The 23774-nt window shown below is 45.6% G+C and overlaps 1 long non-coding RNA gene across 1 annotated transcript; it reads left to right on the forward strand.

Moving 5' to 3' along the window:
- Positions 1-20767: 20767 nt before the first annotated feature.
- LOC308583282 lies at positions 20768-22205 on the forward strand. Its single transcript, XR_014006157.1, has 2 exons — positions 20768-22000; positions 22077-22205. It is a non-coding gene; the product is annotated as an uncharacterized lncRNA (long non-coding RNA).
- The last annotated feature ends 1569 nt before the right edge of the window (positions 22206-23774 follow it).

Consider the following 23774-nt stretch of genomic DNA (forward strand, 5'->3'; position numbering starts at 1 on the left):
TAAAACACCACACCTTGTTAAGGAAGTTTTCAAATGCTTTACTTACAGATGCAAAAGACTGATTTATTATTTGTTCCACGCAGTGGCAAGCAGAAATCAGGTAGAATGCTCTTTGGCGGAAAACATAGAAGTTTAGTTTCAAAAACGCAGTCTGAGCTTGTAGGGAGCAAGCTCAGACACATTGAATGGTGGAAGAGAGTGTGGAAAGGAAGAGAAGGCTTGACTTCTTCCCTCACTGGAGAAGACAGTGTGGGACCTCAATGATTGTAGAAAACACAGTTTTCTGGTATTAACCCCTTCATACACTAACTAGCACTCATGCACAATTATGTTTGACTGCAATGTCCCACAGTATGCATGTGGGTAGAAAGGTCTGATCACATAACAAGTACCCCCCCCGCACCTTTCCTTCCCATATGAACTGCTTAAACCTGTTCTGGGTTTCTGCTAGAGCAGATTAGGGAGCAGGGGAGGAGTGTGTGCCTATACCCAGAATAGCTTTGTTCTCCAAGAGTAATAAATTTTGTGTTTCTTCTTTCCTTCAGTCATCAGTATTACCAGACTATTTATTTCTAAGCTCTGCAGAACTCTCAGTAGGGGGCACAGCTCAAAGGAGAGCAGTTTAGATCTTTTAGGTGAAATTCAGTTAATCATTGTGGTGGCAATAGTGATGCAAACATTCACTCTTTTCTCTCCTCCTTTTTCCTGCTTTCTGTCCCTTTTCTCAGGTGAGGAAGTTGATGAAAAAATTCTTGGTTGTTCAAGGAAGGGGGTGCTCCCCTGTGATACAAGAACTGATGACCCAGAAAGTGGCATGCGTTATAAAGTCTACTGCTGTGATGAAAGTGATCTCTGCAATTCAAAGTTTTAAGACTCTGCTCACTTGCAGACAATAAAAGCTTATGCTCTTAGCTTGTCAACTTTTCTTTGAATGTTCTTTATGCAGTGAGGTCATAGTCTGAGACAGTGGCACCAGGTGAGTTCAAAACAGCCAGTACTATTTCTGCAGCAGTGTCCCAAACCTACCAAATCAGCGTGTAAAGGGAGCTTTTGGGCCACTGTACTTTCTAAAACTAAGTATCTGGAAACACTGCAATCACAAGGGGCTTTGGATTCAAGAGAATGGTGTGCAAGTTCTGTTAAGCACAATGTGTCAATTATTAGGTTAATTAAAAAGAATTCAATGGATTCCTAAATCCAAAGGTGGGGCTAAATACTCTCCAGTAAGAGAGAGCCCAGGGAAGAGTTTTTAGAAGTCACAAAACGTGCAGCAGTAAAGCATGGGAATATAGGCAATTAGATCATTTTAAATATCCCATTCTAAGTCAGTTCCAGTGCTTTCCTTTAGCATTTGACAGAGCACATTGGTTAGTAAGTTAAAATGGTTCTTACTTACAAACTTCTAAAGTTTGATTTATGCATTTCCCCATAAAGCGGCAAGAAAAACTGGAAGAAACCTTGGGTTAAAAATATGGTAAAGTTTATGTAAACACACGGTCTAAGCCGGGAGCCCGTGGTTCAGACCTCCATTACATATGGCATTCACATGTTGGGCTGAATAAACAAAGCACTTTTCTAAGCCTTCAGCACCAGAGGGGAGGGGGCATGATCAAAGTCTAGGAAAAGAGTTCTGTGGTCTTAACCTCTTCATGTATTAACTGGTACCAAACACACTGGTTGTATGAGGCTGCAATTACCTCACAAAATGGAACTTCATGGAAAACACATCTGAAGTAATTCCAAAGCATTATATTAGAAAATATTAGATCTAGCTGAAAGACAACATATGGAGATATGTAAGGTCCACTGTGGGGACCTTACGTTTCTGGAAGTCCCGGAGGGTGAATGGGGCCGGCCTGAGTTTGGGACCCCCAGTAGGACACAGTTTCCTTAAGGTCCTTGCCGAGATTATGGATATAGTTGAGCCCGTGTCAAGCTCCATGCGGCATGGGGCCCCCTCTATCTGTACCTCTACATAAATTTTCTCTACGTTGGGGTGGGGCAACTGGTATACCTGGAAGTCCGTGAGCTCTGTAGAGTTGCCTTGGTGAGTTGGGCCCCGGGACCTGGGGCTCTTGGATTGGTCATCTGATGCCTGGCGTCGGGTAGGCCGAGCTCGACACACCCGAGCGATGTGTCCCAATTTTCTGCACTCCTCTCGTGACTTTCCCCGCAGCTTGTGCAGTTCCCTCCTTCTCGTCGAGGCAGCTGTGGTATGTGGGCTGCTTGAGTGCACTGCTGTACTCAGAGCACCTCCTCCCTGTCAGATCCTGAGTCGTCGGTGAGGTCTTCATGGTGGACCCTTGGTTGGGGTGGCAGGCTCAGCCGTGCCTCTTGCGTCGACCTCTTGGCAGCTTCCGTTGCCAGGGCCTCCTCCAGAGCGACCTGGAACGTTAGGTCCTTCTTGGCGTAGAGGCGTCGATTCAGCTTCTCATCCTTCAGGCCACCGACGAGGTGGTCACGAGGCATGTTCTCCAGCTCTGAGAAGTTGCAGAACCGGGCAGCTTGGCGGAGAGAGGTCACAAACCCAGTTATGGGTTCCCCAGGGGCTTGCCGCTTTGCGTAGAAGGCATTTCAACGAGCCACCACTGAGGGCTGCGGCGAAAAGTGTCCCTTCAGCTGTTCCATTATTGTTTTGTACGGAACAGTATCGACGTCTTCAGGTGCAAGGAGAGCCCGGGCGATTTCAAATGTCTCCTCTCCGCAGATGCTGAAGAATATCGCCCTCTTCTTGGTGTCCTCTTCATCGGTGACCCCTTTGGCTTCTAGGAGGAAGGTGAAACGGGAGGCATACGCTTCCCAGTCTCCAGATGCTGGGTTGAACGGCGAGAAGCAGCTGTTGGTTGCCATTCTGAGTTCCTTGTGTCCCGGAGCTGAAGCCTGGATACACAGTGCGAGGCAGTGGTGCGGAAGGTGGTGGTGTTGCGGTGCTGTGTGTGGCAGTCAGCTCAGCGGGATCCCACCTTCATTGCCAGTGAAATATACTCAGAGTCGCAAAGTGATTTCATGCTCTTTATTCAGCTCATAGTGGTGAGGAGGAATGAATGAAAGTCCCCTCAAAGTATCTGCTTTATATACATTATTTACACAATGAGCTGCACATGATTGGTGAATTCTGGAATTCTACTGTAAGCCAATCAGGTTGTGGATTCACTTATATCTGGAGCATGATTGGGTGGTTCCTGCTAACCAATCATACTGCTGCATTGTTCTTGGACCAATCAGACTGCTGCATTCTGAATCCTATTGTTCTAGGACCAATCAGACTGCTGCATTCTGAATCCTATTCAACTCAGTACACAACAGATTATATAATAATCAGGACTAAAAAGGCAAACCGATAACCCTACTCCATGATATATCAGGTTTGAAGGTATGTTGAATCAGGGAAGCATTAAGACCTTCAGTTTCCCATCTGCAGTCAGAAAGAATCAGGACTAGCATCATAGCCCTCACAATGTATCCTTAAGGTAAAGGTAAAGGGACCCCTGACCATTAGGTCCAGTTGTGACCGACTCTGGGGTTGCGACGCTCATCTCGCTTTATTGGCCGAGGGAGCCAGCATACAGCTTCCGGGTCATGTGGCCAGCATGACTAAGCCGCTTCTGGCGAACCAGAGCAGTGCACGGAACGCCATTTACCTCCCCGCTGGAGTGGGACCTATTTATCTACTTGCACTTTGACGTGCTTTTGAACTGGCAATGGGAGCTCACCCCGTTGTGGGAATTTGAACCGCCGACCTTCTGATCGACAAGCCCTAAGCTATGTGGTTTCACCCACAGGGCCCCCATGTTCCTAATGTATCCTTAGGTGGGTTTAATACAAGGTTGAAATGGTCCAGGAAAACACTGGCTTGACTGATGGAATCATAAAGTTGGAAATGTTGGGAATCTGCCAGGGAGATAGTGTCCATCATGAGCCCCCAAGCCGGAGTTCTGGACGATCATCGATCTTCCGTAGACAGGCAGATCCAGCAGTTAGCGGCACAAAGCCTCTGGAAATTCCTAGCATCATTCCAGGCTTGTGTACACTGTTTATCAGCAGAAACACAGCCAAAAGCTTGCACCGCAGAAGAGTATATTTAGCATATTTACAGACTTTATTAGCGTTTAACAGAACAAAAGAAAACGTGACCGTTCTGTGTCAGCATCTCTGGCCAACTGACAAAAACGAAAGGAATATCAGAACATAAACATCCTGTGAATAGGACATGCGCAGACTCTGTGACTCCCCAAAGCCTGCTCCCTTTTAAGGTGGAACGGAAATATCCTAACATCCTCCCCCTTTCCGTGTAACCTGTTGTACCTGTGGTTCACCCAATTGCAACCTTTGTACATAAACCTTAAGTTGTTCTCTGTTAACAACCTTTGACAACAGATCAGCAGGAATTTCATTTCCTGGCATGTAGGACACCCGAATCAGTCCTTTCTGAATACACTCTCTTGCACGATGTAGCTTAATCTGCAAGTACTTGGTTCTCTGCTTGCAACTCTCGGAGTTCAGCAAAGCCAAACACAATCTATTGTCTTGATACACTTGTATAGGACATTTCACAGAAACCCTGATGTCCTTAAACAGTTGCATCAACCATTCACAATCCATGAGTGAAAATGACAGAGCATTGAGTTCTGCTTCACAGGAACTTAGGCTCACTGTTGTTTGCTTTTTGCACAACCAGTCAAACAGGCAGTGGTTGTACATGTAGCATACTCCAGAAGTGCTTGTACCATCCGTGGTGTCACTTCCAAAACTTGCATCAGCGAAGATTTCAAGACCTCCAGTCTTCTGACTGGTGAACCTCAGCCTGTAGTGCATAGTCCCTTTCAAATAGCGGGCTATGCGCTTCAGAGCTTTCCAATCCTGAATCGTAGGATTGTTGGCATGTCTGCTAAGCAGATTACAGCTTACAGCTATGTCAGGTCTTGAACATCTGGCAATGAAATTCAGCTTGCCTAGAATGCATCTGTACAGTGTTGTGTCAGAAAACGCTTCAGCAGTACTGTCTACCTGGTAACCTGTCACCATCGGTGTGTCTGCTGGGTTTGCATCAACCAAATTCAACCTGGTTAATACATCAGCAATTTTCTGTGTTTGGTGTACCAGAAAATTACCTGCTTGGTCCTTCTCCACCTGCAGAGAAAGATAGTTGGATACCTCACCAAGATCCTTCATGTCAAAGTGCTCCTTCAGCTGAGCTAGGGTGCTTTGATAAAAAGCCTGATTCTTCCAAAACATCAGAAGATCATCAACAAAACATAAACAATACAGTTTGTTTTGCCCCTCCTCCTTGACAAACACACATGGATCAGCTTTGCCCTGGTGAAAACCTAGAGAAAGCAATGTCTCAGTGAGTTTTGTGTTCCAACACCTGGCACTCTGCTTGAGACCATATAAGGATTTCCGCAGTTTACAGACCATTCCCTTCTGTATCTCCATCCCATCAGGTGGAAGCATGAACAGCTCCTCCCCCAAAATCCCGTACAAGAAAGCTGTATTAATGTCATGATGGGAAACATGCAGTTTCTCCTCCGCAGCGATCTTGAGCATCAGCCGAATGCTCTCATATTTGACTGTGGGTGAGTAGTTCTCGTGGTAATCCTGTCCTGGTACCTGTGAAAAACCTCTGGCAACCAATCTGGCTTTGTGTCTGACTACCTTGCCATTCTGGTCTGTCTTGGCCTTGAAGACCCATTTGCTGCCAACCAGTCTCATTCCTGGGACTACCGGTACCAGTTCCCAAGTTTGGTTCCTGTTCAAGGAATCAACTTCAGCCTTCATGGCATTTAGCCAAGGCTCAGCATCTTTAGAGGTTAACTCCTGAACCTCTTTGAAGCTTGAAGGTTCCCATACCTTCTTTGAGCTACTAAGAACAGCAGTTGCTATCTTAGCAAACTCATCAGCATACCTCTTTGGAGGTCTGCCCTTGGTCGCCCTTTCAGATCTGCGTACTAGACGCAAGTCTTCTGGACTCATCTCCTCTTTCTTAGGAGAAAAGTGACCAATGGTGAACAGTGGTTCTTCCAGTTCATTGTCAGACGCATCAGATGGTCTGACCGAGGCCTTTGCGCTCTCGTAGTCTGCTGTGTCATCACTGTCACTGACACCAGCAGCAGCAGCAGCGCCGCCCACTGAACTGGAATCCAAACTCTGATCATCATCCTCATCATCCTCATCATCCTCATCATCCTCATCATCATCCTCCTCATCATCATCATCAGCAGCAGCTTTCTCATCTTTAGCTGCTTGTTTGACATCACCTTCATCCTCCTCTGGGTAACTCTGGAAAATTCCCACATTTTCCCCCCACTTAGGATTGTACTCAACACTCCTTGTGAACTTAATGGACTTAGAGTTAGTCATCCATACCCTGTATGCACCTTTTTCGTACCCCATGAACAAACCATGTGCCCCACGCTTCCCAAGCTTGTTGGTTTGTTGTGTGCGTACCCACATGTCAGAACCAAAAATTTTCATGTGTTTGGTGTTGGGTTTCTTGCCAAACATCTTCTCATAGGGGGTACAACCAATGGGTGATGACAATCTGCGATTAAAAGAATAAACAAAATTCCCCAGAGCCTCCCCCCAAAACTTATCAGGGAGATTGGCATCATGCAACAAGGTTTTTATTCCTTGCAGCAATGTCTGATTTGCTCTCTCCGCAAGTCCATTCATCCATGGCGATCTGGGCGTTGACATGTCATGCTGGATTCCCTTCTCAGTCAGGAAAGCTTCAAACTGCTGAGAAGTGAACTCCCCGCCCCAATCAGTAAACAAACAAGAAATACGTTTACCGTGCACATTCTCCAACCAAGCACAGAATGCCTTAAACTTCGGAAACGCTTGCGATTTCTGTTCGAGCAAATACACATGAATGTACCTGGTAAAAGAATCAATCAGAATCATGAAGTACCTTGCTCCTCCTAAAGAGGGCACAAGTGGCCCAACCAGGTCCGCATGCACTAGCTGGTAGGGTTTGGAAGCCTGCCTGCTAGACTCCTTGCCTTTTGGAGCAACCTTCACCTTGTTCTCTGCACAAGATACACATTTCATGTGAAACTTACAGGGTTTAATGTTCAAACCCTCAACCACCTCTGGCATCTTGGCCAGTGCCTTCCAAGAGAGGTGACAAAACCTTCAATGCGCATCATGAATGCAACCTGCATGAAGAACTTTGTTAGTTTGTACAACACAACAAGAATCAGCATTATTCACAACAGCAGTGTCATCATAAGTTATATGGAACAAACCACCCATAAACTTTGCATGCAAATAGTCCTCTTTGCCTTTACTGATGACACAGATGCTCCTCTTGAAAGAAATCTGAAAACCACGCCCAGTAAGCTGTGGGACGCTCAGCAAGTTGCTCGCCGCTCCTGGAACAAAAAGTACATTACTGATGGTAGTGTGCAGACTTGCAAGTTTCACAGTCCCTTCTCCTGCAATTTGCAACGTCCTTCCATCAGCCAGGTGGATTTCACCTTCCTGAGGCTTGAAGGAGATAAAGAGATGGCGATCCTTCGAAATGTGGCGCGTACAGCCTGAATCAACAACAAAGCTGCCTTTGGCTGTTGGAGCAGTCCTTACAGCAAGCAATTCCTTGTTTTGCAGCGGCGTGGGCTTTTGCAGCTTGCCCCCCTGCTGCTCCTGGCCAGCTGACGTGCCTTTAGCCTTTGATGAAGCTGTGCCAGCAAGCAAAACCTTGCTTTCCACTGGCGTGGGCTTTTGCAGCTTGCCCCCCTGCTTCTGGTCAGCAGACGTGTGCGTCTGGCTCTGTTTACCTTTGCCTTTCCGGCCTCTGCAAAGGCGATGGCCTTGGTTCCCATGAGAAACAGAGCTCTCTGCTGCCGACTCCTTGGCTCCCCCTGGAGGCTGGTATGCTGCCTGGGATGACGTGACGGTCAGCTCCCCCTGCAGCTTGCAACCGGTGCCCTCAGCATCCCTGCAATCACCCGCATTCTGGGAAACAGCTAGGACCTCCGATGCAGTCAAACTCTGGGCTGGGATTATTGGCTTGTGAGCTTTCATCAAAGCAGTCCACATTCCACGTGCAGTGGTGTTGCCAGCCAGCGTCTTAATTTCCTCAAGAGATACAGATAGGACTATTACGTCTATCGCTTTCGAATGAGCGGCTTTCCATCTCTCTGTCAGAGGAACTGGGGGGGGGGCTCAAATACAGTATGCCAGACCCCAAACTGACGCAGCAAAGATTCACACCATTTTGCCCAGGTTTCATAATTCTTCCCATCCAACTTAGGGCATTCAGCATTTGCCTTTGGGCACTGAGTGGCCTCTGAAGCTTCAAAAGCGTGGAAAAACTCCATTCCAGCTTTTACTTTAGCCGTGAGTCTATTTTAACTTGAGAGACTCCTTATCTTGGCAGCCATTAATCATGAAGCCTCTTTGGCCAATTAAGCCTTGCCGGAGATCAAAGACTCCGTCCGAGGTAAAACAGAAAAGCCTCCCTTTCTTTCGCTTTTCCCCACTTCATACCTCTCAAACGCAGTCTGTTGCAGCTTTACTCTCCTGTAGGTGCCGTGAATCTGGACCCAAAACCTTGTTGTTGGGAATCTGCCAGGGAGATAGTGTCCATCATGAGCCCCCAAGCCGGAGTTCTGGACGATCATCGATCTTCCGTAGACAGGCAGATCCAGCACTTAGCGACACAAAGCCTCTGGAAATTCCTAGCATCATTCCAGGCTTGTGTACACTGTTTATCAGCAGAAACACAGCCAAAAGCTTGCACCGCAGAAGAGTATATTTAGCATATTTACAGACTTTATTAGCGTTTAACAGAACAAAAGAAAACGTGACCATTCTGTGTCAGCATCTCTGGCCAACTGACAAAAACGAAAGGAATATCAGAACATAAACATCCTGTGAATAGGACATGCGCAGACTCTGTGACTCCCCAAAGCCTGCTCCCTTTTAAGGTGGAACGGAAATATCCTAACAGGAAAGTACCTCAAAGATCATCCACAGCAACTTCCTGCCAATGCAGGAAATCCACTGCTACATCATCTCCAATAGGTGGCAGCCCAACCTTTGCTTAACATCTTCTAACCATGGAGATTGTAACACCTTCCAAAGACGGCTGTCTTCTAGTAGGGAGAATTTAAATGACCAACAATGAAAGTGATTAAACATTATTGCATTCCTTGAGCCCAGAGAGATCGAACAGGCTGCACCACTAAGAAGGCCCCCTCTGGTTATAAAATCCAAAATTAAACTATGTTTTACTGTGCCAAATTCCAATTTTGAATCCATGAAAAATACATTCAATTATATGTTTACCAACTCATAAGGCAGCGGACCACAAAACCATTCTTATTGATATCAATGTTAAGAGAGTTTGTGTCCTGGTCCAGTAAACGCTTCCGCTGCGCTACCAGCAACAGCTCTCTTTGCAGAGTATTAATTAAGTCCAGTGCAGAGATTCTTGTTGCAGTACAAGCTTCAGAGTCTCAGCAGCAAAGAAATAACGACACAGGGAAGCCTGTCTTTCCAAAGACAGGTTTATTGCAGAAAGATAACAGAAACACCTCCGGAGCTTTCGGACATTTTTGCTTCACGCCCCAAACACACAGAGAAAACAAACACTCTTTATATACTGAGCAACTTAACAACTTAACGAGCTTGACTACTTAAAGTTACATGACATTGCTAACTTGCCAGCGTCTTAGGTTTCACACCCTAACACCCCCTCTCGCTGGCAATACAAAAAACAAAATTACTTCAGACCCATTTCTTCACAAAAGTTTTCATGCCGCTGAAACCCAAGCGGTTTTGTAAAACCATCAGCTTGATTTTCATGACTGGGACAGTAGTTTAATTTAACAATTCCTGCTTTTACCGTTTGACAAACATTTTGAAAGCGGATATCCAAATGTTTTGTACGACCTTTAAACTGCCCATTTTGTGCTAACTTAAGACACGGTTGATTATCACCCCAAACAGTGATTGGAGTGATGGCCTTTTCATACATCTCTTCTGCCAAGCATTTGTAAAATTCTAGATCTCTACATAACTCAGATAAGGCACAGAACTCAGCTTCTGTTGATGACAAAGCAATCAGGTTCTGTTTCTTGGATCTCCACCCAATCAGAGAGTTACCAAATTTTATTACACAGCCAGACACTGATTTTCTATCCTTTAAATTTGCCCAATCACTATCTGCCCAACAAGTAATCTGTGCTTGTCCTTCCGAAGATAATTCAAGGCAAAAATCTTTGGTGTATTGTAAATATTCTTAACACTCTTTGAATTCCTTTCCATGCATTTACACTAGGTTTCGAAGCTTCTCTGCTGAGTAAGTTAACAGCGTAAGCAATATCTGGTCTACTCCATTGCGAAAGATGAAGTAAGCTTCCCAGTGCTGACTGAAAGATTTCAGCATGCTTGAATTCAGCACTATCCTTGAACTCATTGTCTTTTACAAAACCCACTTCCATTGGTGTTCTAACACCTGCACACTCCGTCATGTTAAACTTTTTCAACATTTGCAATATCTTGCCTTTTTGATTCAGTAGAAAACTGCCATTTTTGGTCCTATCTATCTGAACACCAAGATAGACCTTCACATCACCAAGATTCTTAACTTTGAAGTGTTTATTTAACTCTTTGGCTAGTTTTTTTACTTCTTCTTGTGTCTTTGAAGTATAAATCAGGTCATCTACATAAACAAGCAAAGAAGAAGAGTTTGGATTTGATATCCCGCCTTTCACTCCCCTTCAGGAGTCTCAAAGCGGCTCACATTCTCCTTTCCCTTCCTCCCCCACAACAAACACTCTGTGAGGTGAGTGGGGCTGAGAGACTTCAGAGAAGTGTGACTGGCCCAAGGTCACCCAGCAGCTGCAGGTGGAGGAGCAGAGACGCGAACCCGGTTCCCCAGAATACGTGACTACCGCTCTTAACCACTACACCACACTGGCTCTCAAACAAGCAAAGATTCTTGAGCATCTCCTGAACTTCTGAAATATAAGCAATTGTCAGCCTTGCTCCTGCTAAAACCAATGCCTACCAAAACGTCATTCAAACACTCATTCCAATTATGAGCAGATTGCTTGAGTCCATAAATAGATTTATGTAGTTTCCATACCTGATTTGATTTACCAACTTCCAATCCTGGCGGTAGCTCCATATAGAGCTCTTCAGCCAAGTCTGAATGAAGATAAGCTGTAGAGACATCAAATTGATTCACTTTGAACCCTTTCTGAGCAGCAACTGCTAATAGTGCCCGTAGGGTTTCACTCCTTGAAGTGGGTGCATAGACTTCGGAATAATGTAACCCCTTTCTTTGCGTAAAACCTCGAGCTACAAGTCTTGCTTTGTACTCTGGTTTCCCCATCGCTGTTGTCTTTATCCTGTACACCCACCTACAACTTACTGCCTTGGTACCTTCTGGCAGTTTGGTGATGGAAAACACACCCAGTTCTTTCATAGAATTCAACTCCTTTTGCATGGCCTCACACCACCTACTGGCCTCCTCCTGGGGTAATTGCTCAACCTCCTCAAAACTTTCAGGTTCGCAATTTGCCAAACCAGCCCAAACACTAATAGCTTGGTACCTTTCAGGAGGTTTACCTTTGTTGGTACGCTTAGAACGCCTTAACAGTTCCTGCGATGTTCCTTCAGTTTCCCCCTCTGACTCAGAATCACTAGTCGTCACCTGTTTGTCACTAGTAGTTGAAGAACTTTCTGATTCTGACTTTACACGTCTCTCTTGCTGTACAGGTGAACTTTTAGCGCTAGAAGATTCTGACTTTACAGACTTGGGTGAACTAGACGATTTCTCACCCTCGTCCTCAGACTTAAATTCTTCAGTCTGTTCTGGAACTAATACCTGCCCTGGGGCCTGAGTTTCATTGCTACTGTTCACCACATCAAATAGTATGTCAGGATTTCCATGAATTTTATTCCAACCATCCTGTTCACAAAACTCTGCACTTCTGCTGATTGTGATTTTCGTTTGATTGCCTTCTACATTCACAAATCTCCAACCTTTTGTGTTTGCTTGATAACCACAGAAAAACATTTCTTTAGACCTAGGATCGCCTTTCCTATGTTGTGCCCTAGGCACCAGCACATAAGCACGACATCCAAAAACTCTTAGATGACCAATTTTTGGTTTTTTCCCAAATAGCATAAAGTAAGGAGTGTTGCCTACTGTGCTATTGTACACTCTGTTAAAAGTATAATTTGCATACAGTGCAGCCTCAGCCCAAAAACGCTGTGGAAGTCCAGAATCAAACAGCAAAGCAGCACTGGCTTCCTGTAATGTTCGAAATTTTCTTTCGGCAACTGCATTCTCCTGTGGTGAATAGGGATTGGTAAGTCTATGAACTATACCTTTCCTTTTTAACCACGTCTCCAGCGTGTGGTTCACAAATTCCCCACCACGATCTGATTGTATTTTACGTACCCTGGTGTCAAACTTACATTCGACTTCTTCAATCCAATCCATCAGGATGGAAGCTGCTTGTGATTTTCTTTCAGAAAGAAAACCCAACTAGCCCTTGAAAAGTCATCCACCAAAATTTGCATAAATCTCGCACCTCCAAGCGTTTTGACTGGCATAGGGCCACACACGTCTGTGTGCACAAGTTCAAAGGGTTTCTTGCTTACTCTATCAGATCTAGGATAGTTACATGTCTTAACCTTAGCACTCTATTGGAACCTGTCTCATAACCAGGCGGTTCGGCTAGATACAGGTCTTCTGATATTGGTGCATGTAAATATGCAGTCTGAATGTCAAAATGGTTTAACAGGAGTTTTCTCTTTGCCCCAAGCGTTAAAATCAGCCTTACACTGTCCCCCTTAGCAGTAGGGGAAAAAGTCTCGTCATAATCTTTTCCAGGCCTCTGAGAGTATCCTTGAGCAACTAAACGAGCTTTGTATTTGTACTCTCCTGTCACCAGAGGTTTAAGTTTGTACACCCACCTGCAGCCTACAATCTTTGCCCCCTCAGGCGCTGCTACTGGTGTAAAAACCTTGTGCTCATTCAGAGAGGACATCTCTTCCTCCATTGCCTGTTTCCAGAGCTCTGCCTCCTCTTTTGGTAACTTTAACACTTCCTGAAAACTCTTGGGTTCTGCACTTACACTAAACACATTTGCAGTATCAGGAGAAAAACGCACTGGAGGCACTCCTTTGTTTTGTCTTTTAGATCTTCTGGGAGAAAATTTTTCTTCTGACCCACTTTCCTCCTCAGAACTACGACCTCTCTTTTGTTGCTTAGCAACTGGTCTTCCACTTTCTTGAGAGCTCTTGTCTGAACTTTCCTCCCCCTCAGACTCTGATTCTCTGTGTCTACCTTCAGAGTCAAGGAGCTCCTGGGAAGGTTCAAACCAAACCTCAGTATTGGCATGTAGTCTCTCCCAGCCACTATGTTCACAAAAACTGGCATTCCTGGAGATCACAATGCCATTCGTCCCTTCAGCAAAGCGGAAACCTTTTCCCAGCTCCTGGTAACCCACAAACACTAGCTGTTTGGTCTTAGGATCTCCCTTCTTTCTCATTTGTTTCGGAATTAATACCCAGGCTTTTGATCCAAACACATGCAAATGGTCAATTTTAGGTTTTTTCTGAAACAATTTAAAGTATGGGGTTGTACCTATGGTTTGATGAAAGAGCCTATTTTGGAGATAACACGCGGTGAGCATGCTCTCCCCCCAATAAGACATGGGCAAATCAGCATCATCAAGCATGGCAAACATCATATCCTGTAAAGATCTGTTTTTTCGCTCTGCAACGCCATTCTCCTCTGGGGAAAAAACGTTCGTTTTTCTATGCCCAATGCCACGCTTCTGTAACCAATCTTTAAAGGCATTTGACATAAATTCGCCACCTCTGTCCGTCTGAATCCTTTTGAGCTTAATGGACAGAAATCTTTCCACAGATGCCACCCAGCCTTTAAACTTAGTGAACACGTCACCCTTATTTTTCATGGGAAAAACCCAAGAATAACGCGTGGCGTCATCCACAATTGTTAGTGAAAAGCGCGATCCACCCCTGCTTACAGCAAATGGACCAATTACGTCCATGTGAACCAGCTGTAGCGGTGACTCACTAACTCTGTCACTTCTGGGGTAAGAGACTCTGTGGGTTTTAACCTTTTTACACACATTACAATCAAGGTACTTGTTACAACTCTTTAAATTACCCCCATCAGCCAATTCAGACATTTTTAGTACACTTTTCCAGCAAGCATGCCCCATTTTCCTATGCAATAAGTGCACACAGTTGTCATGTATAGCTTTGTTATTCACTGCAAGCTGAGATTTACTGACTACTGCTGCAACTTGAGATCCTGCTTTAAGCCAAAACAAGCCTCCCTCTGACTTAGCAGTGCCTAAAATCTCACCAGCCTTCTTAATAATGCAACTGTCTCCTTCAAAATACACTTTAAACCCAGCTTTTAGCAAACAATCTACAGACATCAGATTGCTCCTTAATGACGGCACACAAAGTACATTTTGCAGGCATTCACGAAGACAAGGAACAAAAACTGCACCCCCCGAAATCACTTCGGAAGTACTTCCGTCTGCTAGAGCCACCTGGCTACGCTGTGCTGAGTTCTTGGAAACAAACAATTCATCTGAATTTACGATGTGGCGAGACGCTCCCGAATCGACCACCCAGACCGCTTGTTTCTCATCAGCACTCTTGACCTCGCCGGTCACCAGCTGAGCCGACTGTTTTCGTTTGAAGAATTTCTTTTTCCGCTGCTGCTGCTGCTGATCTTGTCTCTGCTCCTGCACCGGCAACTGAGACTTGACCAACTCCGGACATTGTCGTTTTAGATGCGCTGAAGACCCACATCGGAAACAACGCCTAACAGCAAACGCTGACTCCTCACCAGTACGCTGCTTTTGCTTCACCTCTGGCACGGCATGAGAACTCCTTCCAAACCGCCCACCAGTAGAAGCCTCTGCAGCCAACGACCTTTCTTGCCTCTTCTGCCATTCTTCAATCAAACGCCCAGTAACGTAACTGACTGATAAATCACGCTCCTGTATGCCTTCTAGAGACAAAACTAAATTATCCCAGCTTTCCGGGAGAGAACTCAAAATAATAGCCACCTTCTCCTGCTGGTCTAACGCACAGTCTCTTTCTTGGAGCGCAGCAAACTTTAACTGTAAACTGTGTAGGTGTTCCTGCATTGTAACCCCAGGCTGTAACATTGCCTTGTACAATGCCTTGCGAATGAACAGCTTGGAAACCGCTGTCTCACGCACATGGAGTTCTTTAAGTGCTTGCCACACACCTCTAGCTGTCTTGATTCCCCTCACATACGGCAACTGGGAATCTTCCAGCCCCAAGACAATTGTGGCCCTTGCTCTTTGGTCTTTATCGAGGTCTTCATCATCAGGCTTCGTAGGAAACTTACTCACCACTTGCCAGAGACGATCCCTCTGCAGCACTGCCTGCATGCGTTCCGACCACAGCAAGTAATTGGAGTCATTCAGACGCTCAAAAGCCATCTGAACTGGTTGTGAGGCCATCTTGAGAGCGATGTCCCTGGAACCCGGAACCAGCTACTCACGACCACCGAGAGAGAAAACAGGAACCACAGCACCCAGCACTCACACGCTGCAGCTGTTGTCCTTGTGTCCACTGCGTCACCAGCTCACCACGGTCAGGAACCAGCCAGGAACAACAACCTCTGGAACTACTGGAACCAACGCCGTTGATGCTGACACCACCGCAACTCAGGCTGGCAGCACAATGCCCATAACCTCATGGAACTTTGGAGTGTCAGGCATAGCCCTACTGGCTTTAGCCCAAACGTAGCAGAGTTTTCCTGCACAGCGAGGAAGCTAGTTGCGGCAGTAATGACTAGTCAGCTAGACTCAGAATAACTATTTACAGGATTTATTAAAAAGGAGAAAATAAAACCAGCAGAGTTTCTGCATACAAATAAAAGCAAAATAAATCCTCTCTTCCTCTCTCTCAAAACCATACACAGCACTTCTAACTCCTAACACACCTCACACCAAACTGTGCTAGCAATCCCTAGATAACAGAGTTGAGTGCTGCTCGTTAACCAATCAGAGTGAGTAGTTTCTAGGTCAAGCAGACCTGGGCTTTCTGCCAAGAATAAATTGACACCAGCTTGAGTTAATTGGTGAAGCTAGAATCTGCAAGTTTCCCACGAGAACCAATTAACAGAAACTGAAACAGAAACTGAACAAAGTCATCCACCAAAATTTGCATAAATCTCGCACCTCCAAGCGTTTTGACTGGCATAGGGCCACACACGTCTGTGTGCACAAGTTCAAAGGGTTTCTTGCTTACTCTATCAGATCTAGGATAGTTACATGTCTTAACCTTAGCATGTTTACAAGCACAACAATCCAGAAAATTTGGACAGGGTTTAATGTTACACTCCTCAGCTAAATCCGGCATCTTGCTTACATACTTAAAGCATATATGAGCTAACCATCTGTGTAGTAGATGTGCACAACCTGTATGAGGAGCCTTATTTACACACTTAGCTTGCGCTTCACCTGTTGAACATCTACCTGCTGCTAATTGCTCTTCAACCAAAACAAAAAGCCCATCCTCACAGGGAATTTTAACTAGCTCCTTTCCCTGTTTCGAAATGGTGCACACATCATTTTCAAACTCAACCTTAAAACCACTTTTTACCAGGCATGACACACTCAAAAGTCCATTCTTCATTCCTGGAAGAACAAAAACAGGAAGGTTAGTTTGCAAACAGTTAACATAAATTGTGCCTTTAAGGTTCATTTCTCGTTTACTATTGTCTGCTATAGTCACAGTTTTTGCAACTGGCAATGTCTTGCAGTTCATCAAGCGGCCCCTAGATGTCACTGGAACTAAACTGTGACTTGCTCCACTGTCAATTATCCACTTCAAAGTTTGTTGGCTCCTTTTAGGACTCTGTTGTGCTGCCATTGCAGATAGCCCCTTATCAGCATCTGCTCCCCCTCTGGATCGTTGATTCTTGTAGTTCTCACGTCGTCTTCCCCTGTAACTCCGGAAACTGGCCTTGGACTGTTGAAATTCCTGTTGCTTTTCTGGACACTTTGCTATCAAATGAAACCTGCTGCCACATCGAAAACATGACTTGCTGGCCATAGCAGATACTTGTGAGGCTTCCATACAGCTCTGCCTGCTAGTTTCCCCACGCTGGGAATTATCTGAACGTCCAACCCTTGGGGTATTTGAATTATCAATACGTTTTCGATGATGTTGATATTCTTGTTCACACAATCTACCAGTCACATAATTCATATTCAGCTGGTCCTCTGGCAAAACTTGTAAAGTTAGTACTAAGTTTTCAAACCCTGCATGCAGGCTGCTAAGCAGAGTATAAACTTTAATATTTTCAGGAAAATTCACACCTAAAGATGACAGTTGGTTGAAATACTCAGTCATCTGTGACGTGTGTTCAACCACACTATCCTCTGGCTTCAGTTTCAACTCATACAAAGCACGTATAATGTTCACCTTCTCTCCGGGCGTGGCTCTATGGTGAATTCACCTAAGAGCTTCCCAAATTTCAAATGCAGACCTTAAATTTTCCACATGAGGTAAATGGGAATCGTCTATCGATACCATCAACATGCATCTAGCTTTAGTGTCCATTTTATCATGTTCCCTGTTCTGAGCATGTGCAGCAGCCTGTTGCTCTGCTGTGGCATCTGCTGCAACAGCCACAAACGGCTTTCGCCTCTGGACATAGTCAGCCCACACTTCTTTGGCTTCCAACCAGACTTGAGCCCTCTTAGACCACTGCACGTAATTAGCAGAGTTCAACTTTGTAAAGGGAACCTGGAAATTTTCCACTGCCATTCTTGGGGTCTGCTGCTACTCCCTCTGTTGCCCTTTCTTCTCTTTCCCCTTGGGATTTGTTTTACTCACTTTTCAGACGCCTCAAGCCTCCTCTGAAACCTTTAAGAGCTGGATTTACGACCAAGCCAGTCTTCTCTCATCCGAAAGCTGCTTTCACTTTCTCTGCACACAATACAGCTGTAGAAACGTAGACGGATCCATAACCTAAGAGAGTTTGTGTCCTGGTCCAGTAAACGCTTCCGCTGCGCCACCAGCAACAGCTCTCTTTGCAGAGTATTAATTAAGTCCAGTGCAGAGATTCTTGTTGCAGTACAAGCTTCAGAGTCTCAGCAGCAAAGAAATAACGACACAGGGAAGCCTGTCTTTCCAAAGACAGGTTTATTGCAGAAAGATAACAGAAACACCTCCGGAGCTTTCGGACATTTTTGCTTCACGCCCCAAACACACAGAGAAAACAAACACTCTTTATATACTGAGCAACTTAACAACTTAACGAGCTTGACTACTTAAAGTTACATGACATTGCTAACTTGCCAGCGTCTTAGGTTTCACACCCTAACAAATCTAACCAACCATAAGATTATTGCTCTTGTTCATCAATATAATATTCTAAAGGTTGAAAGGGGTCTGCATGATACTCTTCAAATAGTCATCTCTTCCAGGGACTTGGGAACAATATATCCAAGTACATTTTCACTGGGAAAGAGCAGCAAGTGGAGTATCCTGCCCCCATCTTGGATTGAAGCCACAAGGCAACATGCACAGAGCTCCCCCTCCTTTCTTCTCTAACTGCATAATGCTTATGATAACCTGGCGTCTCAAACTGAATGTAAATGAACTGTGAAAAGACTTTGTGAATTGAAAGTGGAGAGCAGTATGTACTATTTTGTCACACATGAAATTTTTAATTACTTGGTTGATTAATTAATTAATTAAACAGAGTGCTTCTACTTCTTTTTTCCCTTTACTTCCTTTCAAATAACACAGCATGGCAAAAAAGCAAAGCAATTTAATATGGAAATGCTACTAAATTGCCAGCTCATCCCTTCTGATTCAGTGTGGATACCCTGACTCCCAAAGTAGGGACTAGATGATCCATCCATCAGATCTGTTGTTCCAACCACTTCCTGTTCATTCCTGTCCCAAATCTTTGAAAATGTGCCTAGAAAGTACAGTACACCCCTGACTCACCCAATAAGCTTTGAAGATCAATGTGCCTAGTAGTGTACCTCCTTCCCCAATCGCTATGCAGCGAATGCTGACTTTGCCCAGGTTTTGCACTGAGGATCATTCTCTACTCATGAAATTTAGAACTCTGGAGAAGGAATCTTCAGCCCTCAAAAACAGTCATGATGAGTGATGTCGCTGAGGCGACTGGCAGGTGTGCAAAAAGCCACCTCCCGTCATGACCCGCCAGCAATGTTGTCCCAAGGGTCACTGGTGGGCAGGGGCTGTTTTTCTCCAAGCTGGTTTTTCAGGGGCAATGCTTTTATCCCTTGAAAATTAATAGCAACACTGCCCCATTGACACGCAAAGGGGGAACTTTCTCCCACAGAAAGTATTGATGGTAGCTAACCAGGATGGGTTGAAATGAGGACTGGTCATTTGGATGGAAGATAAAACTATCCACACTATTAGCCATGATGGGTTCTTCAGCTCTTCTGCATTGCTCGGTCTCATGTCTCTCATCTTTCTCTTGGCAATGCCCCATAGATTCTCTATGGGGTTCAGGTCAGGCGAGTTTGCTGGCCAATCAAGCACAGTAATCCCATGGGCACTCAACCAGGTTTTGGTACTTTTGGCAGTGTGGGCAGGTGCCAAAGTCCTGCTGGAAAATGAAGTCAGCATCCCCATAAAGCTAATCTGCGCAAGGAAGCATGAAGTGCTCCAAAATCTCCTGGTAGATGGCTGTGTTGACCCTGGACTTAATGAAGCACAGTGGACCATAACCAGCTGATGACGTGGCTCTCCAAATCTCTTTTCTGATGAGAGCAGCTTTTGCATCTCATTTGGAAACCAAGGATCCGGAGTCTGGAGGAAGAATGGGGAGGCATACAATGCCAGATGCTTGAAGTCCAGTGTGACGTTTCCACAGTCTGTGTTGATTTGGGGAGCCATGTCATCTGCATGCTTCTCAGAGGTCCAATATTGCTCTATTTGCAATCCTTGTATTGCTGATTTCATTTAATATTCCAATTTTCTGAGATTGTTAATTTGGGGTTTTCATCAGCTGTACGCCATGATCATCACAATTATAACAAATAAAGGCTCGACATATCTCGCTTTGCATGTCATGAGTCTATCTCATATATTAGTTTCACCTTTTAAGTTGGATTACTGAAATAAATGAACTTTTCCACAATATTGTAATTTTCTGAGTTTCACCTGTATATATAAATATGAGAGCAATGAGCCTCATTCTGCTCAGTGGGACATATTTTTAAATAGGCATGCAACATGAAGCTTGTCGAGTTTGGAACTTAACAGGTTAAGTTGTTCCCATGATGCCACAACATTCTGACGTCAGTTTTCGAAGCTGGGAGGAGTTTGGGAGGAGTTTCGCAGTTCTTTCTCTGTGCTGTGAGGGGAAAGGAAGCAGCTTTGTCATGGCTGCAAGTAGTCCTGGTTTTTCCGGAGATTTGTTGGAATAAACAACTGTAAATAGACAAACCTGTACTCTGTGTGTTTGTCAAAGGACGTGATAGCTTTCCGCTGTGTTAACTCTGCTGGGCGTAACTGGACGACGGAGCAAAGTGGCGCAGCTGAGGGAAGCGTGCTGGACGGCAAAAGAGCTAAAGCTAATTGTGGATCGTAAATCAATTAGCGAGGGTTACGCCAAACAATCAATCAATTTCACAGGTTATGGGTGCTTAATCACCGATCGTAAAGCTATCACTGGAGATACTGCCGGGAGCTTTGAAGTCTGCGGTCTCGAGCAGAGAAGCACGGCAGGAGGCGGAGGCAAGCGGCTAGCTGAAAAACGCAGAGATTTGCCTGTGTTGCTGCGGAGCTGAGAGCAGAGAGCAGCAAGGGATCGTTTCTCCACGGACAGGTGCCAGATAAGCTGGTGAGTGAGCTTGGGGCCCCTTGGGAGAACGGAAGAACATGGCAGATGGCCAGGAGGTGTTTCAAGCTCCGTTTGAACAGCTTGAAGAACTCACCGCCCAAGCGTGGAATACCTGGGCAAGAAGGGTGAGAGCGTGGTTTTTAGCCACGGAAATTTGGGACATTTCCCAGAGAGAACCAGTGGTACTGGTGGACAGAGATGGCAGAGATACAGAGATGCTGCAATCTGTTTCTCTGGAGGAGAAAATGCAGAGAGAGAAAGCTGTGAGAGCTGAGATCTGCATGTTGAAGGCAGGTGTTCATGCTAAGTTGCAGCAGCACCTGAAAAGCGTTGAATCTGCGTGTGAGGCCTGGCGAGTGCTGAAACGTCTGTGTGAAGACTCAGCAGGAGGCCAAGGGCAGATGAAAGCTGAAAGCCTAGAGATGGCTGGAGCCCCTGTTCCTGATGATTTAGCCTCAAGGAGTGCTAGTGAGCAAGTCGGGGGGCGAAGGGTTCCAAAGGCAAGTTTAAAGAGTTTTCCACTGTGCGTGCTGGAGTGGAGTTCAGAGGGGGCGGATCTGGCAAGGAGTGCTTTTCCGGAAGAAGGAGGGCCAGGCCAGCTGGAAAGAGCCCCGGGCAGTGTTTTTCCACTGAAGTTCGTCGTTGCTACATTTGCAAGTCAGCTGACCACGTACGTCGCGGCTGCCCACAGAAAGCGAGGGCAGCTGCACAGGAAGGCTTCAAGGACACCTTCCATGGGAATCAGTCGGGTTTCCATGGGAACCAGTCTAGAAGAGGAGGCCAGCGTGGGAACGCAAGAGAAGGACGTGGAAAACAACGTGAGGAGACGTATCAGATCACAGCTAGTCTGGCTTTGTCTGAAGACAGCTCTGGGACAGGCTCAGAGTTTTGTTTTGTAATTGACTCTGCAGCAAACTGCAATTTGATTCCAGAGATCCCTGCTGTCGAGAGGTGGACTTGCAAGGCAATCCCGGCTGGGAAAACTGTTCTCTTTGCAAATGGGCAGAAAAAGAATGTGACTAATGCTGTAAATGTGCATTTTTCTGTTTTACAGGAGACGTTGGAGTGTTGTACCGTTCCTGGGATGCACCACTGTCTTTTATCTGTGCCTTATTTGTTAAAAAAGGGGTTCAAGGTTTGTTTCGAAGATGCTGTCTGCACAATCTCCAAAGGAGGGAGGATGCTTGCCAAGGTTAAAAAGGGGCAGAATGATCTCTTTATTCTTAAATCACCTCTGGAGGGTGAGGGGAAGGTTGGGAAAGCACAGGCTCTACGTGCTGAAGTCAACAATCATGTGTCATGTGCCCATGTGTGGCATGCACCGACAGCTCATGGTTCTCTAGAAGAACTGCAGGTGCTGCCTGTGGTTTCCAAAGGTTGTCAAATTTCAGAATGTGGATATGCTGTGAATTGTGAAACTTGCAAACTGGCAAAGGTAAAAGGATGCAGTTATCCAAAAGTGGAGAGGGTAACCACAAGACCTTTTGAACTGGTCCACATAGATTTGTGGGGTCCCGTAAAGGAACCAAGTCTGGGAGCTGCAAGGTTTCTGCTGATGTTGCAGGATAATTTTACGCAGAATACATGGACCCATGGTCTCAAATCCAAGGATGATGCAGCACAGCTGATCAAAGGTTGGATTGAGGAGGTGGAACAAAGGTTCTCCACCAGAGTGCAAGCAGTCACCAGTGACAGAGGAGCTCAGTTTACAGGGTCTGCTTTGCAGAAATTCTTTCACAAGAAAGGGATACGTCACACAGTGACTTCACCCAATCAGAGGGGGGTGTCAGAGCTCAGGTGTCAGGCTCTGGCTAAAACTGCACAGGTGTTGCTGAAAGATTCTGGGTTACCTCCAAGGTTTTGGCTGGAGGCAATCAAGTATGTGAGCTTCACCTGGAATCGTACCTACAATTCCATGGTAGGTGACACACCGTTTAGGTTGTTGCATGGCAGGAAACCCCAGATTCATTTTTTGCGTATGTTTGGGTCAGGTGCATCTGTGCCAGTACCTACTGCTTTGCAGGGGCCAGATGGATCCAAGTTCCGGAAAATGATCTTCTGCGGGTATGAGCCAGAAGCACGTGCATGGAGGTTTGCATTTCCATCAGGTGATCAGAGTAAGTTACTGATCAGTAAACACGCTGAGTTCTATGAGCAGGATAAAAGGTCAAAACCTGCTGTCATGCGTGATGTGCTCTCAGAATGTTTATCTGATTCTGAGGAGGAAAGGGAGGCAGAGACTGATCCCGGTGATGAGGGCCAGGTCCAAGATCAGGATTCAGAATCCGATGATGACGATCAGGTAACTGACCAAAGTCAGGAACAGGAGGAGGTATCTGTAGTTTCTCCACAAGATGTTAAGGGAACACCCAAAAGCGAGCCCAGTTCTCCTGTGAGTGTAATGGAGAGGATTCGAAAACGCTTTAAGTCAGAGGGGGAATCCCGTGATGCTGAGGACACATTTTCTAGTGGCGGTGAGTCAGAGGTAACATCTGAGTTTGTGCCCAGAAGGTCTAGTCGCACAACAAAGGGCGTTCCACCTGAAAGGTACCAAGCCACAAGTGCGTGGGCAAAATTCACACAGTGTGATTCTGGGAATGTTGAAGGGGTTCAACAGGTGCCGGGGAACGATGCCGGAAAGAGGCACAAGGCAAAGGGAAAGGTGTTGAACTCAAAAAGGTCTTGTCAGAATTTGCGGCAAGAGGGGGTGTCAAGTTTGGAACTTAACAGGTTAAGTTGTTCCCATGATGCCACAACATTCTGACGTCAGTTTTCGAAGCTGGGAGGAGTTTGGGAGGAGTTTCGCAGTTCTTTCTCTGTGCTGTGAGGGGAAAGGAAGCAGCTTTGTCATGGCTGCAAGTAGTCCTGGTTTTTCTGGAGATTTGTTGGA

This window comes from Podarcis bocagei (genome assembly GCF_964188305.1).
Source record: "Podarcis bocagei genome assembly, chromosome: 3".
Lineage (NCBI taxonomy): Eukaryota > Metazoa > Chordata > Lepidosauria > Squamata > Lacertidae > Podarcis > Podarcis bocagei.